We start from the raw sequence: 20,495 nt of genomic DNA on the forward strand, positions 1-20,495 counted from the left end.
CTGGTCCTGCCCCCTTTTCCCTTCCCCTTCTTTCTCCCAGGTCCATCCCTCCCTCTACCTACTGTGATTATTTTGTTCCCCCTTCTAAGTAGGACTGAAACATCCATACTTTGGTCTTCTTGAGCTTCATATGGTCTGTGAGTATATCATGGGTATTCTGAGCTTTTATCCTAATATCCATTTGTCAGTGAGTACATACCATGTGTGTTCTTTTGTGACTAGGTTATCTCACTCAGGATGATATTTTCTAGTTCCATCCATTTATCTAAGAATTTCATGAAATCATTGTTTTAATAGTTGAGTAGTACTCCATTGTGTAAATGCACCACATTTTCTTATCCATTCCTCTGTTGTGGGACATCTACGTTGTTTCCAGCTTCTGGCTATTATAAATAAAGCTGCTATGAACAGAGTGGAACATGTGTCTTTGTTATGTGTTGGAGCATATTTTGGATATATGCCCAGGAGTAGTATAGCTGGGTCTTCAGATAAGGACTCAACGGGGATAACATTAGCCAAAATGCTCAAAAAAGGGGAGATAGAACCTGTAGATACCATACCCAGTGGTTAGGCATAGTCCCCAGTTGAGGGATGGGGTGGGCCACTCATCTTAAAAATATTAACCTAGAATTGCTCCTGTCAAAATGAAATGTGGGGACAAAGAGTGGAATGGAGACTGAAGGAAAGGCCATCCATAACTGCCCCACCTAGGGATCCATGCTGTATGCAGACACCAAACCCAGATACTGATGCCAAGAAGCACTTGTTGAGAGGAGTCTGGTATAACTGTCCCCTGAGAGGCTCGGCCACAGCCTGCACAATACAGATGTGGATGCTTGCAGCCAACCATCAGACTGAGCATAGGGACCCCAATGGAGAAGTTGGGGGAAGGACTGAAGGAGCTGAAGGGGTTTGCAACATCATAGGAAGAACAACATCAACTAACTGAATCTCCCAGATCTCCCAGGGGGCTAAACCACTGACCAAAGAGTACATATGGAGGGACTCATGGCTTCAGTTGTATATGTAGCAGAAGATTCCCTTATCTGGCATCAATGAGAAGGGAGGGCCTTGGTTCTGTGGAGTCTCAATGCCCCATCATAGAAGGATGCTAGGGTGGTGAGGAGGTAGTGGGTGGGTGGGTGAACATTCTTGTAGAGGCAGGGGGAGGGAGGTTGGGATAGGGAGTTGCAGACAGGAAACTGGGAAGGGGAACAACATTTGAAATATAAATAAATAAAATAACCAGTTAAAAAAGCCTTCTACCTTGATCAGTGTTTTATTGCTTTGAAGAGACCATGGCAACTCTTATAAAGGAAAGCATTTAATTGGGACTGGCTTATAGTTTCAGATGTTTAGTCCATTATCACCATAGCAAGAAGAATGGAAGGATGGCAGCATGCCAACAGACATAGCACTGGAGAAATAACAGGGAGTATCTAGAACCACAGGAAGCAGGAAGAGAGAGACACTGGGCCTGGTTTGAGTTTTTAAACCCCGAAACCCATTCCTAGTGACACACTTCCTCCTACAAGGCTATGCCTCTTCCAACAAGACCACACTTCCTAATCCCTGTAGTGTCCCTCACTAATGATAAGACATCCAAATATATGAGCCTATTGGATTCATTCCTTTTCAAACCACCGCATCTCCCCTCAGAATTTCCTGAGTCTTTAGAACTTACTGATTCTTGAAACTTCAGGGAAACCTGCCATGTAACAGTAGCCAAGCCTCCTGTATTTGTCCTTATGAATTTCTTCTTCATCAGGATGTTGCCAGACAGGTAGAAGTACCCCAGAAAAGTGCCCAAGAGTGCTTTCATCAAGCATAAAGATCTGGCCCATAATAGAGTACTGGGTCAATGAATGATACTAGGCAAGGGAGGAAATGTATGAGGTCCAGCTGGATCACCCCTTAACAGTGAAGTACGTAATAGCACAGCCATTCTAAGGAAGCCAGACTTGTGTTGCACATAAAATTGCCATGTCCATTATTTTGATTTGCCCTTCTACAAAAAAAAAAGAGACTTAGAGAAATAAGTACTTCAACAAAAGCATTTTTGCCACTGGGATAAATGCCTGAGATAGGCAACTGAAAAGGAAAAGGAAAAGGAAAAGGAAAGACTTACTTTTCCTTGCAATTTTGAGTATTCTAAGGCATGGCCGTGAGGCCTTGCTGGGTTGGCAGTGAAGGCAGAACATCATGATGGATGCAAAGAAGAAAACCAGGGGACTGGGGTCCTAGTGTACCCTTCAAAGCCATTACTCTGTCACCCAATGTCCCTTTATCTGGTGCCATCTTCTAAAGGTTCTACCACTTCTCACTAGCACCACAGGTTGGAAACTGAGCCTTGGTCCATGAGATCCTGAGAGACAAATCAGAACTAAACTATAGCATCTGGACACTTTAGTATAGGGGTTGGGGAAACTGAGGCACAAAGAAGGTAAGCGGCTTGTGCAAGGATGCAGGTGTGAAGAGTACAGAGCCGACACCTGCTGTTCTGAATGCACAGCTGTTTCTGAACTGTGAGTTTTTTTTCCTTTTTGGTCAATGAATTACCCTTTACATTCCTTGCATTTGTTGAACTCTATATATATGCTTCATGGATCTTCTTCCTTTAGTCCTCTACCCTCCACAAAAGTGTTCTTTGAATTCTCTATCACTGATTCTGCTTTGAAGTCCCACTCCCTTTAAACCTGTACAGTACATTCTAGAATTACAGATAACACCATCAACTCCATTTAGCCCCTTCCCGCACCCCAGCCTTTCCTGTCCTTCTTGATTTTCTATAGCTCATGTTATAAAGAACAGAGACGAGCTTAATTCACAGGTAGTGGCTGTTTTTGTTTAATTTATTATGTTGTAGAATGCCATTACAAAACTCCTACAGAAACCGTCTTGCTAAATTACAGTAAGAAACACACCTTTCTTCCTACCTGTTCTCAGTTAACAAAATCGAGATAGATTTCAAAGGCAGATGCTGCTCTTATTTTGAACATTCAGTACTGCGGTGTATCTATGTTCTTGAACTAATTTTATGCCTGATAATCATTCTGCCTCAGTTCTGGTAACCCATGCCATGACAGCTAGGCTCTGCTCGAAAGCTATTTTCTCCGAGAAACAATTGGCAAGATTCAAATTTATTCTCCACAAATTGTTTTTAAAGCAGCCTGATGTTCTCAATCTTTTCTTAAATTGAACATTGGTAAGATACAATGTAAACTGCTTGCAGCTACATTGGATTTTCCATGCTTACTGTCCACAGTTAGAAATAGATCGATGCTAGATTTTACACAAAGGATGTCTTAAATACCTTAAGACACAATTTCATAGAGCATATTTCCTCATTATTTGAATATTTATTATTCCTTTTTCTGTTTGTTTGTTTAAAACTAACAGCTATCTATTACTCCCTTGGGTTGAAGAGCAACAAGTATGTCCAATCAGCACTTAACTACTGCATTTTAGAGTTCTTTACAATAGTTATGCCACGGATCCCTGAGACCTCATTAGAGGATAGTTAAGTGATGGAGTCCAAGTGTGAATCTTAAAAAGATAACTTCAATTTATGGCTGTATTTTGTCAAAATAAAATATGCTGAAGGAGGAGAAATGTTCGCGGAAACATGTGTGCCCAAAGATATTTTTCAAGGCAGCAGCTTTTTAAGCAGCTTGCCAATTGTCATCAATTCATCTCATATGAAGCACATAAGTCTAGCTATTCAGCGTTGTACCACCACACTGCCAAGGAGCTCTTAATTCTCCTCTATTTATTACAGCCACTGTAGCAGTGACCTCAATGAAATGTCTATTAAGATAGGCATATCTGTGCCACGTTTTTCAAGACGGTCTCAAGTGCAAAGGTCTGAGGGTCGACATGATACTTTGAGTACATCATTCAAACAAAGATTAAGTTTCTAAAGGATGGGACTGAAGTCTCTTAATAATTTAATACATTTTTTTAAGTGCTGAAGAGGATACATGGAAGGACCGGGGCTTGGAAAGGATAGACGCATGTGATTTAATTATGTTTGACTGCCATAAATCTCCTAAATGTTTAAAAGGTACTTTGTCCTGCAAATAATTATACCTAATCAATAAGGGTATTTAAGTTTGGGAATGACCTTTGTCCTTATGGCATACACCATATGATCTAATGCTAAATAATAACTGACAAAGAGCTGTAATGTCTGAGGAACCAGGATGTATATAGGTAACTCAAAATTATGTTTTTAAGCTTTCTTCTCTCCTTCTAGTCCTCTCTATAAACCATCCTATGTACCTATCTTGTATGTAACAACAATTTAAAAAATAGGCCACGAATTGAAAGGTAATTCCATATCTTAAAAAATCTGTAAAACTTACCACTTCGGGATTAATTAACCATATCAATGTGAATTGATAAGCTTGCAGATTTATGTCATAACAGACAGATGATCAGCCAAGTTGTGAAATCAGGTTAATCATAGGACTGTGGTTTTCAACATTTCCTGCTAGTTTCTGCGGAGATATAATTCTTATTTTCAAGGCGTTTTCAGTCATTAGAAGGAATAAGAGACCAGCAAATGGGTGATAAAGATAATCAACCCTCTGACTATGAAGTGAAGCCATTCTATGTCCGGTATTATCTCAAGCCAGTGCCAGCTAAGCAGCTACTTCCAAATAAAATCTGTTCAGTAAGACTGAACTATATATTTGGGAAAGCCTCCATTCTACTGAATTAGAATCTGTCTCATTGTAGTTTCTCTTTATTGGTTTCTGTTCTGGTCTTTTGGATTTGTCTCCTTTCTTTGGCTGGATAATTTTTAAACCTCTGAGGTCCTCTGTGTGCTCAGTGTGATCAGTTCAGTTTGACAAATGTCATTATTTTCTCTAACAACCCTCTAGTTTCTATTATATTTTTAACACTTAAATACTAATTTTTTGAGAGGTTCGTGCCACCCCTCCGTGATATTCCATTTGTCTTATCCTGGAAAAAACCCTACTAGTTTTGGAGACAAACATTACTGTCCAGCGCGCTGAAGTTTAATTGTGTCTTGGAGCAGAACAGCACTGAGCATGGAAATCCCGTAGAAAACCACAAGGATTCAACGCTCAGAGTTCTTGAAGGCTTTTTCTGGTGGTTCAATTCTCTTTCTTTTTAAACTTAGAGCCCGCCCCGAACTTATTCACAGTCTGGATGTATGTGTGTCACGGACGCTGAGAAAGTGCAAACTGGTGTTCTCCACACTGCAGACACAATGATTGCCCTTTCTTTGCATCCGCAGCCGCCATGGAAGAGTCTGCCTCACTTCCTCGCAGTCTTCCCGACACCTTTACACAGAAAGTCAACCCATCTGTGATGCGTCATGGCATATTGCTGTGTCTGCCAGTGAGGCTTCCAGCTCCTCCCGCTCTCGCACTCTGCTGTGCCACTAGCAATGGGCTTCGGTGTCAATGGAAAGCTTCCTACTTCAGCCCGCGTGCCTCATTGGACTCTGCTGCTGGGTGTACCTAACTGAAGTCCTGGTATATAACCTCCTTGGCTCTTGACCACTTTTCAGGATCCTCTCAGTGATCTCAGACTGACTCATTTTATACTAATTATGGTTGAATAGCCACAGGGAAAAGCCTCAGAAAGCCAGAATAGCCTGTGTATGCCAGAGACCTAGCAGGAGCCTTGAATATCACACACAACCATTGCAATAATTCATGCCTGGGGCTGAGGGATTTGAAGTTTGTTTGGGTTTTCAAGACAAGCTTCCTCTGTGTTTCTTTGGCGATCCTGGAACTCCCTATGTAGATTGGGCTGGCCTCAAACTCACAGAGATCTGCCTTCTTTTGCCTCCAGAGTGCTGCGACTAAAGGCATATGGCACAATGCTCTGTGGGAAAAAGAGAGAGAGAGAGAGAGAGAGAGAGAGAGAGAGAGAGAGAGAGAGAGCCCTGAGCAGGAGGAAGGGGGGGGGAGGAAGGAGGAGAGTAATGGCTTACACAGAGTCAGCACATCAATCCTTCCATGAGATATGTGTCTTTTCCTGTTTCAGTGATAGGATTGGGATACATAAGCCTTTCTTCTCTGTATATGTACTTTTCCACACGCACTTGATTTCATTTCATGAACACACTCAGTCATGCATAGGAATAAGACTGTAAATAGAATATTTCCCCTATAAGTTCATTCTGAGGCCACTGTTTGCCTTATTCCCCATACACTTAAAACCAGTCCAGTCTGCCTTGGCTTATTCCCCTTTTTTCTGGATATATTCTAAGACATATATGGTCACAAAATGAAGTTACTAAGGGTTGCTAGGTTGAAGTGACCTGATCGCTTTGTTTGGAGAGGGGTGTACATACAACTTGGTACAGTGAGGTCCTAGGTTGCTATGTGCTTTGTAGGAGAAGGCGAATGTGTGAAGTGCAAGTCTCATGGGGCCACTGCTGAGCTATCTGCCTGCCTCATTTTAGCCTTTTAATCTTGCCTTGATTCTGTGACACAGAGCTAGGCCCCTGTACATTGCCACCATATAAGTTGACCTGATATTCCAGTTTAGCCTTTTACAAGCACACAAAAGACAGAGCTATGAAAGGAATGGAATGTTAGTTGGCCTGCAGGCAGCATTATACTTTATATTTTATTTAAAGACACTGAAAATTAATGTGAGACAGAGCATAAATTGATTTTAAAATAGTATTAACTGAGGCAGGCTTTGTCTCTAGAAAAAAAAAGAGCCGAACATGCTTAGATATTTATGAGAACTTTTCATTATATAACTAGTTTTTATAAGCATCATGTATATATCTTGAATATCACTGAATGTGATTTATTCTGATATTTTAAATTCAATATTTTATTCTAATTAGTCCTTACATGCATCATTATTTCTTGGATATCATTATAAAAATCTCATTTATTTATGTTGATATTTTAAATTAAAAGTTTTTTCTCTTTATTTCTTTTTGTAGATCACGTTTGTCTTTCTATGTTTGCCTGCTTACAATTTGAGAAAACAAAAAACTAAACAGAAGAAGTAGGGGGGCTCTCCTGAGCCCAGATGCTCATGAATCATGTTATAGCTGTTTCCCCAGAGGCTGTGAGTCATGCGAAAGAGTATTTGCCTCTGATGTAAGCCTCAGAAGCCAAGAGCTACTTACTGTCTACCAATCTAAGAACCTAAGAAAACCTATGGAATTTCATCACCTTAAAAATAAAATTAAGTATTTTCTGTAAATTCCAAAGAATTTCAAGAAATTACAAAAAAAAAATACAAGAAAAACAAAAATATTTAATTGCCATGTCAAAACTCTAGTATTCTAAAAAATGTCTTAGTTTTTTTTTTTACATTACATTAGTGATGTATGTTGTCATACTCACATGTCATATGTGTGGAGGTCAGAGGATACCTTGCAAACATCAGTTTTCTCCTTCTACCATGTTCTGGAGATCAAACTCGGGCTGTCAGGCTTGGTCGGAAGGGCTTTTAACGATGAACCATCTCAAAAGCCCCAAGAGCCATCCTTCTTTTCAAAAACCAAGATTGATTAACTTTTGTCTTAATGTATGGATGTTTTGCTTACTTATATGCCTGTGTACCACAGGCACGCATGACCTTTGAAGGCCAGAAGAGGGCATCTGAGCCTTTGAAACTGGTATTGCAGGCAGTTGCTAAGGGCCATGTGGGTGCTGAGAATTGAATTTGGGTCCTCTACAAGAGTATCGAGTTTTCTTAACCACTGGGCTGTCCATCTCTCCAAGCCCCATCCACAACGAATCTGAGAATATATTACCACTGCCACCTCCTTAGTTAGATCTCTCAGGAGAGAACAGAGCTGTTTTCCACTTTTGAAAGACAATCCAAAATATACAAAGAACTCAAAAATTAGACCGCAGGGAGACAAATAACCCTATTAAAAAATGGGGTTCAGAGCTAAACAAAGAATTCACAGCTGAGGAATGCCGAATGGCTGAGAAACACCTAAAGAAATGTTCAACATCTTTAGTCATCAGGGAAATGCAAATCAAAACAACCCTGAGATTTCACCTCACCAGTGAGAATGGCTAAGATCAAAAACTCAGGTGACAGCAAATGCTGGCGAGGATCTTGGAGAAAGAGGAACACTCCTCCATTGTTGGTGGGGTTGCAGACTGCTACAACCATTCTGGAAATCAGTCTGGAGGTTCCTCAGAAAATTGGACATTGAACTGCCTGAGGATCCAGCTATACCTCTCTTGGGCATATACCCAAAAGATGCCCCAACATATAAAAAAGACACGTGCTCCACTATGTTCATCGCAGCCTTATTTATAATAGCCAGAAGCTGGAAAGAACCCAGATGCCCTTCAACAGAGGAATGGATACAGAAAATGTGGTACATCTACACAATGGAATATTACTCAGCTATCAAAAACAACGACTTTATGAAACTCGTAGGCAAATGGTTGGAACTGGAAAATATCATCCTGAGTGAGCTAACCCAATCACAGAAAGACATACATGGTATGCACTCATTGATAAGTGGCTATTAGCCCAAATGCTTGAATTACCCTAGATGCCTGGAACAAATGAAACTCAAGACGGATGATCAAAATGTGAATGCTTCACTCCTTCTTTAAAAGGGGAACAAGAATACTCTCTCTCTTCTCATCTCTTCCTAACAGTCTTGGTCAGAATGAATGACTCTTTTATTTTCTAACAGGAGTATATGCATGGGCATGTATGCCACTGTTCGCTTGCTGGCTTGCTTTTATTTATTTATTTTTGAGATGCCCAGTGACACACCAGCCTTGACCGAAATCAGCTTAATCCCTGACATTTCAGAGACACGCACTGAACGTTGCATGTTTGCCTAATCCATTTCGAGGTGCTTCTATCACTTGCAACCGGAAGGAATCTAGACTAATACAATCTCTCTTGACCCCCTTGGGCCACCTTGTGCATTCTACTTGGAAAATAATTGCTTTAGAAATGTGGACGGACACATTATGGGAGTTAAAACTCACTTAGGTTGGAATGTAATTCTCCAACCAATCCATCACGTCACTCAGGATCTATTAATCCTTGTCCTGTGGAATCAGAGCAACACCGCGGCTCCCGTGAAGAAATATGACCCCTGCTGCCTGTGGAATTTCAATCGAATTTTTATGCACACAAGTCTTAGCACATAAAAGTGGCATGAATCAGACCAAAACATACTTCTTCCAATTAAAAGGTGTGAAAAGAGCAAAGAGAAACGGCCTTTTCTATTTACCCAGCTCAGCAGCTGGCCAGTTCATTAGCGAGTCCTGAAATGCACGCAGGTCATAGGCTCGGGAAGTGTGAAGACTCCTTCATAACACAATCTCGGAAAGGCAACCTTTAAGTCAAAAGTACTACTCCCCTCTGAGGTTTCTTAATTGAATCATTTGTTTACAAAAGGTGAACGTGGCTCTAAGTGACAGAACTGTTTGCACAGTGGCTCCAATATTAGGGCAGCTTATGTGTAATGCATTAGTAATGTAGAGAATGATGCGGCCCAAGTTGGGTTTGTTTGTTTAGTACATTAAAATCCAGTTATTTCAACGGCTCCTGAGCGTGAATTGAATTAGCTTATTAAAGTTAAAAATAGTCTCTAAATATTGCTAATGAATGCCATGAAGTCATTTACTTACCACCCTCTCTGGATTTATGAGAGATGTAATGGTGGTCATCAATTCGATAGTAGAAAAAGTTGTTGTTGTTTTGTAAGTGTTTTTAGGGGGAATTTGGCACCATTTTTAAGTGTCTGTGTTATTCTTCATTCAGAGCTAAATTTTACTAGAGATGGTTTTTAAGGCAAGAATGTATCTAGTATTCTTTGTCAGAGAATACTCTCTCTTTTTAAAACTGTAGCTCACTGTAAAGAATGTGGCAGAAGAAATAAATATTTTCATTAAAAATTGCACCTTTTAAAAGATTTTATTTTGTCTGATAGTAATTCACTAGTGGGCTTGAAGTTTAGGCTGGACTAAGCCCGTTCTGAAGCTGAATTAAAAGTTTCTGCATTTTGAATGACGTAGATACATGGGAATTGCTTTCTCTGTGTTCAGAGATACTTAACTACCCATTAAAGGATTCTCCTACTCTTTGTAGGTTACAGTTGTAGTTCGTAGGTATCATCGTGTTTAGAGAATCCCTTTGACAACCTTTATGTGTAAGATGTGGTTATAAGACCATCTGATAATGGACTGTCAGTGGAAAGACTGTACTAAGGGAAGCAGGCTTGTTTTAGCCAAGGCCCTCTTTCTCTTTGGTGAGGATTTGGAAGACTTAGGGTCCAGACTATCCAAAGGTAAAGAATCTAACCCATTCCTTGAATGATAGCATAGAGGAGAGTTGCCGGATAGTTACAACCATCTTGGATTCTTTTCTTGAATAAGAAATCATATCTCCTTGAGTATAAGACTTTCAGACTTGATTTCTGTATTAAAGTTTATTATACTGGGATGCAGAGATGGCCCAGTGGTTCAGAACAGTGACTCTTCTTCAAGAGGACCTGTGTTCGAGTCCCAGAACCTACATGGTATATCACAACTGTAATTCCAGTCACAGGGGATCTGACTCCCCTTTCTTCTGGCATTCAAAGGTGCTTCATGTACTTGGTACACAGGTGCACATACTGACAAAACAACCATGTACATGAATTTAAAAAATAAAGGAAAAAGTAAGGTATATGTATTGAAGTATTTAACGAATACATTATATCCTTAAAAACAAGGTAGCTATGACTCACATCAGTACATAAAATTTTAACATGTCAAATAGATATAGTTTGCTGATAAATCATATGAAGATACTGGCTATAGGAATAAATTCTTAGCTATTACTGAATATTTTGCTATTTGATGGGCAGCGAGGATTACTAGGTAATTAATGTATGCAACATAGTTTTCATGGACGTAGAACCTACTGGAAGGGGGTATTCTGAAGTCTTCTCTAAGTAGGTGCAAGATATGGGTTTGAACACTTATCAGTGGGGGAACAGAAACTAATAAGACCATACGTCATATGCTACAAATTAGTCATTATGATGGACCCCAATTCCGTTTGGGACACAGGAGACAAGGAGCTAACAGAGTTCAAAGACAGTTGTTTTTCTGCCTCAGTTCAGAACTATGGACCAAGGCAAGATAGCTTTGTGAAGACCTGGCATTGGGATGTTTCTGGCAGATATAACTGTTTCCAAAGTGGCATCATCAGAAGCCATGGTTAGCAGGAAACAGCCTAGTCCTTGAGTCACAGTAGCCAGGCTGATGACTCCTGATAGCTACTCTTGGTTGTCAACTTGACTATACCTGGAATGAACTATAATCCAGAATTGGAAGGCTCATCTGGGATCCAGATCTCGAGACTGGGAGATACAAGTTTCTGATCTGGATCTTGTTAATGGAGACCTTGATTCACAGTGGCTATGAATCCCAGGACACTAAGACAAGGAGATCTCTGAGTTCAAGGTCATCTGGGACAAAGCAAGTCCCAGATCCAGGCATGGTGGTACACACCCTTAATCTGGGCCACACCTTCCGCTGGAGACCCACAGAAGGACATTGGAAGAAGAAAGATTCTCCTTTACATGCTTGCCTTGTGGGACTGAGTAACTACTAGATCTTTGAACTTCCATTTATGGTTGACCATTGCTGGGGAGTTGGACAACAGACTGTAAGTCATCATAGCAAATTTCCTTACTATATAGAGACTACATATAAGTTCTGTGACTCTAGAGAACCCTGACTAATACACAATCTATCAGATGTAGGCAATTATAAATACTTTACAGATCCTAATTCTGCATGAGGAGGTAATTCCTATGAGAGGAAGAAGTGATTGTCCCTGTTTTACATAGTGAGAAACTGAATCATACAGAGAGTAAATAACTCACCCAAGGTTGTATAGCTACTAATTAGAAAAACTTTAATTCAAGTCTGGACAGTTTGAATTCCGAGCCTGAGCTGGTCCTTGCCTTTCCTTCCCCCACACTCAATAAAATCCATAGGGAATGGTTTTAAGAAGAGATCCTGTTACCAGCTATGCCACCTGAGAGTAACAGGTCCTTTCAGAAACAATCAAGAAAGCTTAGAATAGTGTGAGGCATTGAACCGCCTCTAGGCAGAAGCTTAAGTCATAGTTGCTCAAAAGCATCAATAGGAATCTTTGATGTTTAAAATCTGATGGGTCTATGGGTTTCAAAGGACTGTCGCTCACTCATATGTCTCAAAGCCACAGTGAGTATGAGTATGTCACAGGTAGTCAGATGGCAAGATTAAATTAGGTCTTTTAGTGATTTCAAAACAGAGTAGTGAAGTATTCTCTTCATTGAAGAGCAAGCCAAGCCACTTATGGAATAGAGGGGATTAGAAACAAGAAAACTGCCCATCAGGACAAGGAAAACCAAACTTATTTTCTGCTGTGACCAATATTGTGACTGCTCCTTTGGGGTTATGGGTGACTTCCTTCATGAATGTCTTACTTATGTGATCACAATTGATGGATGGGGCCACTCTGGCCACAGATTTCCCAGAAGGATGGGTAGACCTGGGTGGTTAATTTCATGTTATTTCTGCCGATTCCATTTTTCTTTCTTTGCAGTTGAAGACTGTATTTTTTGCTGTATTTTTTTCTCCCAATATTGAAAACACTATGTCCTGGGTGTGCTGAATTCTGGACTTCCCTTCTGAACATCTTAAGTAAGTGTGACAATGATCTTTGCAGAACCCAGTCGCCATGATATGCTTTCATATATACCTGAGTAATGAGTACCCAAGCCCTTTTATCTCAGCTCCCAATTACCCAGAAAACCTTAGTAATATCCCACCACTGCAAAAAACAATCATATCTTCCAAGTCTATGCATTTCCAGATTCCACACCCCCCATCTGTTTTCTACATAACAGCCTCCAGCAACCCATCATGTAAAATCTAAGTCAGCTTAAGTCACAATCCTGCTGGCAACTCTCCAATATCTTCCAGTCACACTAACAGACCCATGAAAATGGGACCCTAGAAAACTACACCCTAGATATGTCTTCAACTTTCTTGACCACCACATTGCCACCTCAGTCAGCTTTTCTCTTCCAAGATGATATCTGTAACATTGGGTTCAATGCATGATAAGCTTCTGACAGCTTTTGGTTGGCCTTCGCTCAGCTTACTCACATCCCTCACTCAGGACCCTGCTGTGACAAGATTTCCCTCACCAGCTCTCTCAGAACAGCATCTGGGAGTCTATACAGCCTCTAATCTTGTTTCATTTGTCAGCATTGCTCTCACTACTGCTGGGTATTATATGGTCTTCGTTGATTGTAATTGCCAATAAAATATATACTCAATGGTATAAATTTGTTTTGTTCACTATTTTATCTGCAGTGCTTGTAAAAGTCTTGGCATATTATTGATAATAAATAATACTTTATTGATACCTAAGTGATGAGTGGTGATTATTATAATGTTGTACATTAGTCATCACTATTGACATAGTCTGGATACATAAACTTAAGGTTTGAGGTTTGGGTATATATTATGAATGTATCTACCAATGGATTTACTCAATAGAATATAACTCCATTCTTACAAATATTAAATACTGACCTGGATGCTCAACATATGGAAGTGAACAAAAAGATAGTTCCTGCCCTAGTAGAATTTAAATTCTTGCTGAAAAAGAAAGCTATAAAAATGATTACATGATATTTCAGAAGGAAAAACCATAGGATAGGGAGTTCTAAGACAGTATGTAAGGAAATGCCTTAGGCATAAAACAGCACTTGAGCTGGGACACAAAGGACGTGAGGGTATGAGCCAGCCAAGAATGGAGCATGGGAAAAGCTCTCCAGACTAAGCAAAGCACAGGTGATCGAGCTCAGAGTCTGGTGAAAGGAGGCCAGATAGGCTGATATGGGGGGAGTAAATTGGCAGTAGAAAACGTGCAGGGGATGCTGGGTTGGTCAGGGTATGTATGTGGGGAGCAAGACTGATGCAAGATTTTCCCAGAAGTCCTGATGAAAGGACAAAGGGAGCTTTAGTTCTGTGACCTTGTCTATGAGTAGAGTTGGCAAGGCCAGTGTAGGACGGGAGCCAGTGCCTCAGAGGAGTAAAAGTTGTGGTTTCTGGGGTCCCAACTTTCCACTGTGGGCTGTGGTTATCATTTCTTAGGCAACTGTGTCTGCTATACCCCATGTTCTCTTTGCCAACGTTGTCTGACTATGTTCTCTAGTAACCATGGCTGTTTTTCTCCCCAAAAATATTATTCATGATGTTATACTTCTTAATAAACATGATTGGCATAAGTCATAAACTATTACTTTTGTCTTTATTTCTCGTTGTCGCTTTTCTCATTTCTGGCCCTCCCACTCAACACCTTGCTGTCTTGGATCCTAATTCTTGCTGATTCAGGACAGTGGTGAACCTAAATACCATGCTTGAGGTGACACCCACTCAAGGATTCGTGTAGAAGAATGATTTGGAACATGCTGCAATGCTAGCCTTTCAGCAAATTAGTGCCTTATCCTTCCAAAGTGAAGAAGCTGTTCAGATATCCCTAAAGGGTCAGGTTTGGATAAAACTGGACCCCACGTAGCTTGTATAATTCACATGGCTGTGTGGGCCTGTGCTCATGGCTTCCCAATGAAGCTTGTTTGTAAGTTGCTCACCTGTGGTGATTTGGCTGCCATTGTGAGTGTTTTTCTTGTTTGCTCACAGAGTATTTCAGAGGGATTTAAATACACTAACTAAATGCTGATCTCCACTGGGAGTTGCATGCCTAATTAGAAAACTCAGCACTAAGCCCCTCTTTGATGTTTGCTTCAATACTAGCAATTGCTTTATAGGGTAGGGGCAACTTTCTTTTGATCAGAAAGATGCTTATATCTCAAGTTTATGCTCTTAGTTCCTCACCGCATGCTTGTTTCAGGAAAATAGGGAACACCACCTAGCTGTCCTGTTTACCTCCTTTTGAGGTGTAGCAAGGGGCTGGAGACTCAATGATCAGCCCTATTAAAAGAAAAACAGCACTTTTCTTTGAAACCTTACAATTATCAGGCTTTACTGTGCATTAGATTTAGGGATTTTTATTTAATGACTTTATAGAGATGCTTAATCTCACAGTGCTAGAATACTAATTACTGTACTGTGTTGCATTAGGAAAAACAGCAAATTACTCAAATTTTAATTATGATATTCAACTTTAAACAAGTGTATAATAATTGACTTTGTGTGCAATAATTGATTTGTCATTTAAGCAGTAATTTTTTATGCAAATGGACTACTTTATATGTGTGAACCAGTTATTATAAAATTAATTACTGAATATAATATCTTGCAGAACTGATGACCGAAGTTCTTCTAACTGGCTTCTCCATTCATGAGAAAGCTGGGGTTTTATTACAGTGGTGAGATTTATAACTCAAAGAAATTAAAGCACATTCTACATGCCTGCTAAATGTGTTTTTCATTGTAATTATTCTTTTCGTGAACACCATAAACACCTCCTTGAGTATGTCCATCAAGAATTGTCAGTTACCCCAAAGTCAGCAAAGCATTACAAGTTCTCCACATTTTACAGAGTGGAAATTCTGTGACTAAACATTATATGGAAGATGTTCAGTGTGAGCCCTCACTAACTACAGTCAAGTCTAGATTCCTTTGTAAGATGGCTGTGTGTTTGTTGAATGATTTATCCTATCCGGTACAGAATCTAGAGATGATAATGAGTAGGTATTAAGGCACAGGCATGACAGACAAAAAAGTCAAAGACCCAGAAAAAGTCAACGAGTCATGACACCTTACATAGCCCATGACTTCACAGACATGGCAACTTAACCACAACAGACCCATCAAAACTTGCAGGAACTTCTCTAGTGTTTCCCAGGCACTTCCTCAAGTCAATCAGTTAGGCTGAGATAGATATATGGACAAGTCCACAATAATATTCTTACTCTCAGTTCTCAAGCAACCCAAGTGAGGAACCCTATCAACCTCTTCTTTCACAACAACCTTCAAACTTAAGAATGAAGTGTAAGAATGACTCAGAATTGAGGTCTTGGGGCCTAATTGACTGTGATAATACTTGGAGGGACCACCGTGAGATTCTTTGATTTTGTTTAATACTACTCAGAACTCATTTCTTTCTTTGTACAGTTTAGCATCCCACAGTTATCAGGGAACCCATGAGGCAGATTCTAGCTATTTGCTTTCCAGTATATCCACAGCATCTAGATCAGTCTGACTCACAGAATGCATATAATAAACATTTCTAAAATGTTTATCTTCTTTATCTTTACTAAGAACTAAATGAGATGAGCTATTAATGTTAAAAGTGAGAGGTTTTGTTTTTTTCAAGGAGTAGGCCATTTTACTGTTAACACTAAAAAATCTAAAGTATATTATTATAAAGCTACATATAATTGGCTTTTTCCCTCAGTGTTTCATGAAACCACTCATATGGAATTTTAAAAGTTATTAAATTGCAGTCAGCACACGAATAATGGTTATTTTCAAAAGAAATTTCACTGAATATAGTACCAAAACTATTCCATAGTATATGAGGTTAAATTTGTCTGGATTAAAAACTATTTTACTATTAAATGGTTTTCTGTAACTTCTCTGATTCTCAGTCATCCCCCTAATTTATACCTGTCTCTCCCACCACTGTCCATCGGGGGTATCTCTCCACCTTTCAAAGGATTGCCACTGAGATGCCAACTAATAGTTCTCTGTCTTCTCATCTATATTACGAGCTAGTAATATCCAAAAGTAATAAAGGAACTGATTATTATATATAAAACACATAATTTATATCTTAATACATAAATATATTATTAAATATTAAATATTAGTAAACAAATATCTAGTTATATATGCACATAAGTAGTATTAAATAAATACTATTGTTATTAACAGTTTCATGAATTAGTAAGGAGACATGAATACCATATACTGAATATATGACCGTCAGGAATGATGTCATTTTTGTTTATGATTTAAACGAAGATTATAGAAATATCAAAGTATTGGCATGCTCTATATTATCAAGAAAGAGTATTTAAGAAGTATCCTAAACATACACTAAAAAGAGTTGAGAAAAGTTACACAAAGAGAAAAAAGTGTTCTTAAACTCACTGAAGTAAGTCTTGTTCTTACCATACATGTTAATTCTAGGCTAGCAGCCTTCGAGATTCTCCACAAAAGACCCAACGGCTCATGTATTAAAAGACTGATCTTCTGGTGATGCATCCAACTATTGAAATGATTGGGTCATGAAGACTCTAACCTAATGAACAGATTAATCCATTGGTTCGATTATACTATTTTGATGGTATTATTGGGTGGTAGTGTAAACTTTCCTGGATCAGTCTTAGTTGTAGGTAGTAAATCTCTGGGGTGGGTTTTGGGAGCTTCATCTCATCCTGGGCTCCTGGATCTATTATGCTACCCTTTAGCCACCATGATGTTAGCAAGACCGTGCATTTCCACTTCAATAATTCCATTCTACTGCTGTAGTAAAAACAATGAGCCAGTTGACTGAAGACTAAAAATAAGTCATTCCTCATTTTTTGTGTATGATATATACATGTATGTACACATGTATGTGAATCTGTGGTGGACATATGTAGGTCAGAGGTTGATGTCAGATGTTATCCCCTCCTCTCCACTTAGGTTTCAGATAGTGTTTCTCACTGGACCTGGAGACTGCCAATTGGCTGGGCTGGTTGATCAGGAAGCCCCAGCTTCCTCTTACCTCTGTGCCCTTGGTGCTGGTGTTACAGATGTGCACAACCATAGCTGGCTTTTACATGGCTGTTGTTGCCTATGCAGCAAGCATTTTACTCACAAAGACAACCCCAAGCTCTGTTTTTTCTTTCATTTATATAAAACAATTTACCTCTTATTCTAGTCAATCACTCTCACAGATTCTCTGAAACTTCTACCTAAAAACTATGGAATGTAAAATTGTAGTTTTCTTCTTATTAAAAATATACTTACGTGGCTTGGGGCATGGAAAATGTGATAGGTTATGGAGAGGACTGTGAGGTACAAAAACATAGACTATGAAGTCTTGTCTTTTTGTATCAGCCCTCTAGGTATTCTTTCCTAAAGCATAAATTGAGCATTATTCACATGGTGTCACTTTACTGTACTGTTATCAGTCCCCACTGAGCTGTTAACTGCTAATGACAAAAAAGCTATTACCCACAACTGCGGCTAAGTGCTGTGAGTGCTCTTTAAGGCTTAAAAAAATCAAGACTCAAATAGATAGGTGTCTACTCTGTTTATTAGGGACCTCTGACACATAATAGGAGGTAAACTAAGATTGCAGGAAGGATTCTTCAGGTACTCTTAAACATGTTCAGAAGTCAGCCTTCAGATAATAATTATCATTGTATCATATTTTGCCTCCTAAAATATGTTGACATATTTCATATGGTTCTCACACTGACACAGAATAGTAATTAGATAAACACTTATTATCTTCAACCAACAAATGAAAAATGAGGGTTTTGCAGTGCAGTGGACTTAATCTGTCTTTCCACATGTACCTATCTAGTGACTGATTCTGTGAAGATTATTTTGAATTTTAGACTTTATCATTTGCATTCGTTACTTTTCTGTTGTGATTAAAAAATACCATGACCAAGGGAATTTATGGAAGAAAGAGTCTTGTTGGCTTATGGCCCAGAGAGAGGAGAATCCATATTGGCCGGATGGCATAGTAGCCAGCACAGATGAAACCAGAAGCTGAGAGCTCATGTCCCCAATCATCAAGCAGAGAAAGCAAACTAGAAGTGGCAGACGGTTTTAATCTCAAAGCCTGTTCTTAGGTCAGCAAAACATACACTAATCTCAAAGGCCAACCCCAGTTACATAGTTCCTTAAACAAGGTCACACCTCCTAAATTTCTAAGACAGTATCTACACCTGAGGATTAAGTCTTCAAATATCTGAGTCTATGGGGAACATTTTTACTTTAACCATTACCACCATTTTTGTCATTTTTAGTGATTTCCTTTCTAATCCTCTAGGGTCTATTATTAAACCAGTACCTAAACCTAAATATTTGTTGTACCCCAGTTATTAATGTCCTAATAAAATCACTTTTATTGGGCACTAATTTTCCATTGCTTTCATTTTTTAAAAGGATTTATAGATGTTAATCTTTGTGTTTTTGTAACTATGTGTGTGAATACATGTGTGTGTAAGTGCCTGCAGAGGCCTGAAGGAGGACATTAGATCCCTGAACTGGGGTTACAGGTAGTCGTGAACTACCTGCTGTGGATGCTGAGTCCAAATTCAGGTCCTCTGGAAGAGCGGTCTTTACGCTTAATCATTAAGGCTTCTCTCCAGCCATCTTAACTGGCCTTCTGGCTGCTGCCACTGTTCCTTTGTCTCCACAGAGCAGCACAAATAATTCTTTAAAAGGCAAATCAAATCAGGCTCTCAACAGCTTCCAACAGTTTCCCAACTGATGTAGAATAAAACCCAGCGTCCTTATGAGAGGAAAATCTGGGGATGACCTATATGGTTGATAGCCTTTATGCTATATATTGATGTGCCTTTCTTAAGTGAAGACCAAAATCAAGCAATCAAGCCAGCTATTCAATGTCTCATGTATTTTTGAGTCTCAAAGAATGACTAAGAGGGCCAAAAGAGGCTCCTTCTTCAGCACCCACAAACCCACAGGTCTTTTGCTATCACTCTTGCTATCCCAAGCCTTCTTAATGTCCATCACTGGGGCCGGATCACATTAACCTTCCCATTGTCTCATGAATGTCTCCACTCCCAGGTATCACAAGCAAACAGCTTTTTCTCTGTATGTAGGCGAAGAATGTACTGACAATGTTTAAGGCTTTATTAAGTTTCTCACTTTCTGAGACCCATTGCAAAGTTTATTATTGGTCATTCATGTTCAGAACTGTTTACATAAATAGTCCTCAGAGAGAGGACCACAAGTGTCCAGTTAGACTAAGTGGTCTTCACGCAGATCCAATGACAAGAAAAAGAAAATGCCACACTGGACTCTTAGAAAATCCTGCATCAGCAAGAGGGTCCCTATTGCATGTACAAAGTTTACAGAGATACATAAGGATCAGCCTCAACAATTGTACTGTCAGCCGCAAATAATCATAGTGGCGAGCTGATTAGATCACTCTGGTGGTGCTTTGGGAAATAACTGTGAATAGACAACAGGAAGAATCTTTCTGCATTAAAATAATCACAATAAACTTATTACTCAAAAGAACTTCAAAATATTGTGCCTGAAACATATAGACATTTTTATATGTCACACTCAGAATATAGTTTCACAGTTTCTTAGTTTGCTATAATGGAGGTAAAGAATAAATACTACATGGACCCAAAAAGTTTGTTTCTGAAGGTAGATGGAGATATAGAACAGAGACAATTATCAGTGACAGGTGATAAATAGATATAGATAGATGATAGATAGGTAGCTTAATAAATGATAGATGATAAATAATAGATGATATATAGACATATGATTGATAGACAAATA

This window comes from Rattus rattus, chromosome 5, assembly GCF_011064425.1.
Source record: "Rattus rattus isolate New Zealand chromosome 5, Rrattus_CSIRO_v1, whole genome shotgun sequence".
Lineage (NCBI taxonomy): Eukaryota > Metazoa > Chordata > Mammalia > Rodentia > Muridae > Rattus > Rattus rattus.